The sequence below is a fragment of the Suricata suricatta genome, chromosome X, assembly GCF_006229205.1.
Source record: "Suricata suricatta isolate VVHF042 chromosome X, meerkat_22Aug2017_6uvM2_HiC, whole genome shotgun sequence".
NCBI classification, from domain to species: domain Eukaryota; kingdom Metazoa; phylum Chordata; class Mammalia; order Carnivora; family Herpestidae; genus Suricata; species Suricata suricatta.
This window is the reverse complement of record NC_043717.1, coordinates 90,592,278-90,600,675: the sequence shown is the minus strand read 5'-3', so window position 1 is coordinate 90,600,675 and position 8,398 is coordinate 90,592,278. Positions and strand designations below refer to the sequence as shown.

The 8,398-nt window shown below is 37.7% G+C and overlaps 1 pseudogene; it reads right to left on the bottom strand.

The window, feature by feature from the left end:
- Positions 1–6,838: 6,838 nt before the first annotated feature.
- LOC115283265 lies at positions 6,839–7,444 on the bottom strand (annotated as a pseudogene).
- Positions 7,445–8,398: the final 954 nt, after the last annotated feature.

Genomic DNA, 8,398 nt, shown 5'->3' with positions numbered 1-8,398 from the left:
AGTACTACATGGCAATGAGAGGGAATGACATATGGCCCTTTGTAGGAAAGTGGATGGACCTTGAGGGTGTCATGCTGAGTGAAGTAAGCCAGGCAGAGAAGGACAGAAACCATATGTTTGCACTCATAGGTCTAGCAGGAAAACAAGAGAGACCTAATGGAGAACCAGGGGGAACGGAGGAGGGAGAGAGAGTTGGGGAAAGAGAGGGATGCAGAACTTGAGAGACTATTGAAAGCTGAGAATGAACTGAGGGTTGGGGGGGAGGGGGGAGAGGGGAAGACAGGTGGTGGTGATGGTGGTGGGCACTTGAGGGGAAGAGCACTGGGTGTTGTATGGAAAACAATTTGACAATAAAATATTATGGAAAAAAACCAAAAAAACAAACAAACAAAAAAAATAAATACATACATACATACATAAAAAGAAGGTATGGGCACCCATTTCTTCATTATAGCATTATTCATAATAGGACTTTGAACTTTTGAGGTCATCACATTCAGCATTCATTTAGAAGAGAAGAAATAAAGGTGCATGGAAGTAATGTGACTCAACCAATAAAGTACAGTAAATTAATGACAGAACTGGGAGTAGAATAAGATTTTACCATTATCAGTTTAGGGATTTTTACACTGATAAGTTATAATTTATTAAACTATCATAAACAACTTTTTCAACATAAGTCCTTATGTTCAAAATACCCTATTTGAAGAAACTTATACTTAACCTAAACACATGGCACGTTGTTTTTTTTAGTTGATTTTTAAAAATTTTTTATGAGTTTATTTTCAAATTGGTTTCCATATAACACCCAGTGCTTCTCCCCACAAGTGCCCCCACCATGACAATCACCCCCTTTGCTCTCTCCCCCCTTCATTCCATGTTTTGTTTTCAGTATTCAATAGTCTTTCATGATTTGTGTCCCTCACTCTCCCCAGCTCTCTTTCCCCCTTCCTCTCCCTATGGTCCTCTGTTAGGTTTCTCCTGTTACACCTATGAGTGCAAACATATGGTATCTATCCTTCTCTGCCTGACTTATTTTGCTTAGGATGACACACTCGGGGTCCATCCATTTTGCTACAAACGGCCAGATTTCATTCTTTCTCATTACCATATAGTACTCCATTGTATATATATACCACATCTTCTTGGTCCATTCAGCAGGTGATGGACATTTAGGCTCTTTCCATGATTTGGCTATTGTAGAAAGTGCCATTATGAACATTGGGGTACATGTGCTCCTATGCCTCAGTACTTCTGTATCCTTTGGGTAAATCCCTAGCAGTGCTATCGCTGGGTCATAAGGGAGTTCTATCGATAGTTTTTTGAGGAACCTCCACACTGTTTTCCAGAGCAGCTTCACCAGTTTACATTCCCACCAACAGTGCAGGAGGGTGCCCATTTCTCCACATCCTCAACAGCATCTATAGTCTCTTGGTTTGTTCATTTTAGCCACTCTGACCGGTGTGAGGTGATATCTCAGTGTGGTTTTGATTTGTATTTCCCTGATGATGAGTGATGCTGAGCATTGTTTCATGTGCCTGTTGGTCATCTGGATGTCCTCTTTGGAGAAGTGTCTATTCACGTCTTCCATCCATTTCTTCACTGGATTATTCATTTTTCGTGTATGGAGTTTAGTGAGCTCCTTGTATATTTTGGATACTAGCCCTTTATCTGATATGCCATTTGCCACTATCTTTTCCCATTCTGTCGGTTGCCTGTTTCCTTTGCCTTGCAGAAGCTTTTTATCTTGATGAGGTCCCAGTAGTTCATTTTTGTTCTTGATTCCCTTGCTCTGGGGATGTGTTGAGGAAGAAATTGCTGTGGTTGAGGTCAAGAAGGTTTTTTCCTGCCTTCTCCTCTAGGGTTTTGATGGTTTCCTGTCTCACATTCAGATCCTTTATCCAGTTTGAGTTTATTTTTGTGAATGGTTTCAGAAAGTGGTCTAATTTCATTTTTCTACATGTTGCTGTCCAGCTCTCCCAACGCCACCTGTTGAAGAGGCTGTCTTTTTTTCCATTGGATATTCTTTCCTGCTTTGGCAAAGATTAATTGGCCATACACTTGTGGGTCCAGTTCTGGGCTCTCTATTCTATTCCATTGGTTCATTTGTCTGTTTTTGTGCCAATACCATACTGTCTTGATGATGACAGCTTTATAGTAGAGGATAAAGTCTGGGATTGTGATGTCTCCCGTTTTGGTTTTCTTCTTCAATATAACTTTGGCTCTTTGGAGTTTTTTGTGGTTTCATATGAATTTTAAGATAGTTTGTTCTACAACATCACTCATCATCAGGGAAACACAAATCAAAACCACACTGAGATACCACCTCACGCCAGTCAGAGTGGCTAAAATGAACAAATCAAGAGACTATAGATGCTGGCGAGGGTATGGAGAGACGGGCACCCTCCTACACTGTTGGTAGCAATGTAAACTGGTGCAGCCACTCTGGAAAACAGTGTGGAGGTTCCTCCAAAAACTATCCATAGAACTCCCTTATGACCCAGCAATCGCCCTGCTAGGGATTTACCCAAGGGATACAGAAATGCTGATGCATAGGAGCACATGTACCCCAATGTTCATAGCAGCAATGTCAACAATAGCCAAAACATGGAAAAAGCCTAAATGTCCATCACCTGCTGAATGGATCAAGAAGATGTGGTATATATACACAATGGAGTACGACATGGCAATGAGAAAGAATGAAATGTGGCCATTTGTAGGAAAGTGGATGGACCTTGAGGGTGTCATGCTAAGCAAAATAAGTCAGGCAGAGAAGGACAGAAACCATATGTTTGCACTCATAGGTCTAACAGGAAAACAGGAGAAACCTAATGGAAGAGGGAAAGAGTTGGGGAGAGAAAGAGATGCAAATCTTGAGAGACTATTGAATGCTAAAAATGAACTGAGGATTGAAGGGAAAGCTGGAGGGGGGAAAAGAGGTGGTGGTGATGGTGGAGGGAAGGCACTTATGGGGAAGAGCACTGGGTGTTGTATGGAAACCAATTTGACAATAAAGTAAAAAATAAAAATAAATAAGATAGTTTGTTCTAGCTTTGAGAAGAATGCTGGTGCTACTTTGATGGGGATTGCATTGAATGTGTAAATTGCTTTGGGTAATAATGACATTTTTAAAATATTTATTCTTCTGAACATGAGCATGGAATGTTTTTCCATTTCTTTGTGTTTTCTTCAATTTCCTTCATAAGTCTTCTATAGTTTTCAGCATACAAGTCTTTTACATCTTTGGTTAGGTTTATTCCTAGGTATTTTATGGTTTTTCATGCAATTGTGAATGGGATCGTTTCTTGATTTCTCTTTCTGTTGCTTCATTCTTGGTGTATAAGAATGCAACTGATTTCTGTACATGACTTTGTATCCTGCAACTTTACTGAATTTATTGATCAGTTCTAGAAGTCTTCTGGTGGATTCGATCGGGTTTTCCTTGTAGAGTATCATGTCATCTGTGAAAAGGAAAGTTTGACTTCATCTTTGCCAATTCTGATGCTTTTTATTTCCTTTTGTTGTCTGATTGCTGATGCTAGGACTTCCAACACTAACAGAAATTTCTTCTTCTATTACCTGCATGAAAACGTTTCTGTAGAGACCTTTAAATCATAACACCAACTGTGCCAAACAATTAGGTCATTTCTATGGCTCCACTTTTCTTTGGCATTATATCATATTGGTTATTAATATAAATATTAGAACCAGACATATATGGTTTTGAGTACCAACTCTGCTAGTTAAAACTGTATAGTCTTATTTATTTCCTTGTCTTTCTTGATGTTCATTAAGTACATTGTAGGCTGCTCATTCAATATACATTTTTAACAGTTATATTAAGATATAGTTCATGTATAAAACTTTGTATGTTAAAATTTAGGTTCAATTCTCAGGGCTGTGCAACCATGCCTTAAAAGAGTTTAAGAACATTTTTATCAACCAAAAAAGAAACACCATACAAGTTAGCAGTCACCTCTCCTTCCATCCTACCCATCTCCTCAGTCTTTGGCAACCACTAATCTGCTTTCTGTATCTATATGTTTAACTATTCTGAACATTTCAAATTAACGGACTTTTATGTTAAGTGGTCTTTGTGGCTACCTTCTTTCCCACAGCATTATGTTCTCAAGATTCATCCACATTGTAGCATTGTAGTATTACTTCATTCCTTTTACTAGCTGAATAATATTTCATTGCACGTATGTGCTACAATTTATCCATTCAGCTGACAAACATTTGGGTTTTTTACACTTTTTGGCTATTATGAATAATGCTGCTCTGAACATTGTGTACAAACTTTTGTGTGGATATATGTTGTACAACTGTCTGAGGTATATATTTAGGAGTGGAATTGCAAGGTCATTGTGTAATTCTTTGTTTTTATTTAAGGAATTCTGAAACATTTTTCAAAGTGGCTGTATAATTTTAAATTCCCAGCAGCAATGTATGAGGGTTCAAATTTTTCCACACATTTAATAATGTTCATTATTATGCCTCTTTTTTATAATAGCTACCTTTGCATGATAAAGTATCATATTGTGCTTTTGTTTTGCATTTCTCTGATGGCTAATAATAAGCATCCCTTAATGTGTTTATTGATCATTTGCATATCTTCATAGAACTGTATATTCTGTTCATTTACCTATTTTAATTTTTTTTGTCTTTTTACTGAGTTGTAAGAAAACTTTACATATTGCATATATAAATTTTCTTAATGTTTATTTTTTTAGAGAGAGAGCAAGAGAGAGAGCAGAGGAGGAGCAGAGAGGAAAGGAGAAAGAGAGAATCACAGTCAGGCTCTAGGCTGTCAGTGCAGAGCCTGAAGCAGACCTTGAACTCACAAACTGTGAGATCATGACCTGAGCCAAAACTAAGAGTCGGATACTTAACTGACTGAGTCATCCAGGTGCCCCGTAAATCCTTCATCAGGTATACAATTTGCAAATATTTTCTCTAATTATGTGAGTTATCTGTACAATGTTTTTGATGGTATCCTTTGAACTACATATATTTTTTAAATATGTATGAAGTTTTTGCTTTATTTCTTTAGTTACTCTGCCTTGGGTGTCATATGTAAGAAATTTTTAACTCAGGGTAGAGAAGATTTACTACTTCATTTTCTTTTAGAGTTTTCAAGTTTTGGTTCTTACATTTAAGTCTATGTTATATTTTGACTTAATTTCTGTCTATAATGTGAAATAAAGGTCCAAAATCCTTGGATATCTGGTTGTACCAACACTGTTTCTTAAAAAGGCTATTTCCCCATTGAATTGTGTTGGCACCTTTGTCAGAAATATGTTGACTCTAAATGTAAGGGTTTGTTTCTAGAATTTGAATTCTACTTCATTCATCTATATGCCTATCCTTATTCTAGTACCACACAGTATTATTATGATTACTATAGCTTTGTAGTAAGTTTTGAAATTAAGAAGTGTTGAGTCCAGCAATATTGTACTTCTTTTTCAAATTGTATTAGATATTATGGGTCCCTTGTATTTCCAAATGAATTTAGCACCTCCTTATCAATTTCTGCAAAGGGACAGCTGAGATTTTGATAGGAATTTTGTTGAAACTGTAGGTTACTTTGGTGAATATTTCTATCTTTACAGTATTGTCTTCTAATATTTGAACATGGAACCCCTTGCCATTTATTTAGATCTTTGTTGATTTCTTTCTACAATGTTTTGTAGTTTTCAGAATATAACTTTTATACTTCTTTTGTTTATTTTCCTCAGTGCTTTATTCTTTATGGTGCTAATGTAAGTAAGATTGTTTCCTTAATTTCATGTTCTGGGTTTTTATTGTTTGTGTATAGAAGTGAAATGTGTTTTTGTATATTAATCTTGTTCCCTAAAGTTTTAACTAGTTAATTATTTATTGTGTTTTTTTTAATTTTTGTGGGATCTTTAGGATTACCTGTACATAAGATTATGTTATCTTCAAATAGATTGTTTTACTTTTTCTTTTCAATCTAGATGCCTGGTTTCTCTCTATGTTCATTCTCTCTCTCTATCTCTCTCTCCCTCCCTCCCTGTGTGTGTGTATCTCTCTCTCTTTTCACTGTCTAGTACCTCCAGTATAATATTGTATAGAAATGGGACCAATAGGTGTCTTTTGTCCTGATCTTAGAGAGAAAGCCTAAATCTTTCACCATTAAATATGATAATAGCTGTACATTTTTCATAGATGTCCTTTATCATTTTGAAAAAGTTCCCTTCAGTTTCTAGTTTGTTGAGTGTTTTTTTTTTATCACAAAAGAGTATTGCGTTTGTCAAATGATTTTCATGTATCACTTGAGATGATCATATAGTATTTTCCCTCTTTCATTCTATTAATGTGTATAATGTATTACATTGATTTTTGTATGTTGGACCATTCTTGCATTCCTGAGATAAATCACATTTGATCATGGTGTATAATCATTTTAATATGCAACTGAACTTGCTAGTATTTTATTGATTACTTTTTACATCTGCATTCATAAGGGATATAGGTTTATAGTGGTTTGTGATTTCATTGTCTGGCTTTGGTATCAGGGTAATGTTAGCCACATAATATGAGTTGGTAAGTATCCACTGCTTTCTATTTTTAAGGAAAAGTTTATAAAGGATTGGTGATAATTTTTATTAATCATTTATAAAAACAATAACTTTCTTTAATATACAAGAAACACATGAGACACAAAGAAAGCCTAAGAATGTGCTCAGTTGCTGAATTGGTAGTTTAGGGGAATTGAAAGACAAAGACCCTTTCCAGTCTCCCAGAGAAAGAAGGGGTTGAGAGGATACAACATCACTAGGCCCCTGGTGAACCCAGTGCTGGTGCCACACATAGCCTAGCTCTCTACCAAGTTTTTAAAGTGCTCATTTTTCTTGTCCTGGTCCTGGCCCTCCTCCGACAACTTGACCTTCAGTTTCCAGAAGTCATCTAGCTCTCAGAATGACTCATTTCTTTAGTGCCCTAGTATTTTCATTTGGGGTGCAGTGGGGTGAGGAGGCCATTTACCCTGTTGTGGTGTCAGAGTTCCAGGGAAATTGTCATCCTCTAGGATGGTAAGTGTAGATCTCCCTAGTGTCTTTCCATTTGTCTTCCATCTATTGTCCTTAAGACCTGAAGATCAGGGAGTCTCAGGAGCTTTCAAGGGCTTGTTTGAGCCCTGGATGACGATGAGAGTTTCTGAGGGCTGTCCTGGTTCTTCCTTGGGGAACATTTGCTTGGAGGGAAGCCCAGTCTGGCTCTAGAGTGACATCTGGTCCTCAAGGGAAAACTAGGTTCCCAGAAGCAAGTCCAATTCAGAAGATGAATTTGCCTCTATGGGCAAAACAGGCTCTGGGGGATGATTTGATTTGGGGGCTTTGTTCTCAAATGCTTCACTCAGCTGTTTCACCAGTGGGTTTGGGAGCTCTCCACTGCTAGTGTTCATAGATGTCCATGAAATGTCAAGGGTAGAATAACAGGGATATGAGTGTTGGGCCTACATGGGAGAGCCCAGGATGCTGGCACTAGGTGAATGACAGGTGTGTGTGCGTTTGTGCATGAAAATCTGCCACTGGGGCCAGAAATGTGTCGTGCAGTAGAGGGACCAAACTAACTGGGGCACTCTTGGCTGATCCCCTCTTAGCCAGGAGGAATAAGGTGGTACTGGTCTATCCTTTGTGAGTAGTCTTTAAAAACTATCACTCATTCTACTTGTTTACTTTTTTTAAAAAATATAATTTATTATCAACTAGGCTAACATAGAGTGTGTAAAGTGTCCTCTGTTTTTGGGGTAGATTCCCATGGTTCATCACTGAAGTACAGCACCCAGTGCTCATCCAAACAAGTGCCCTTTTCAATACACGGGATCCATTTCCCTTCTCCCCCATACCTCCCATCCACCCTCAGTTTGTTCTGAGTATTTAAGAGTCTCTTGTGGTTTGCCTCCCTCCCTCTCTGTTTGTAACTATTTTTTCCCTTCCCTTCCCCCATGGTGTTCTGTTAAGTTTCTCAAGATCCATATATGAGTGAAAACATATGATATCTGTTCTTCTCTGACTGACTTATTATACTCAGCCTGATACCTTCCAGTCTATCTACGTTGTTGCAAATGGCAAGATTTTATTCTTTATCATTGCCATGTAGTATTGTACTGTATATAGAAACCACATCTTCTTGATCCATTCATCAGTTGATGGACATTTAGGCTCTTTCTATAATTTGGCTATTGGTGAAAGTGCTGCTATAAACATAGGGGTATGTTTTCACTCATAGGTCTAACAGGAGAACAGGAGAAACCTAATGGAGGACCATGGGGAGGGAAAAGGGGAAAGAGAGTTGGGGAGAGAGAGGGATGCAAAACCTGAGAGACTATTGAATACTGAAAACGAACCGAAGGTTGAAGAGGGAGGGGGAAAAG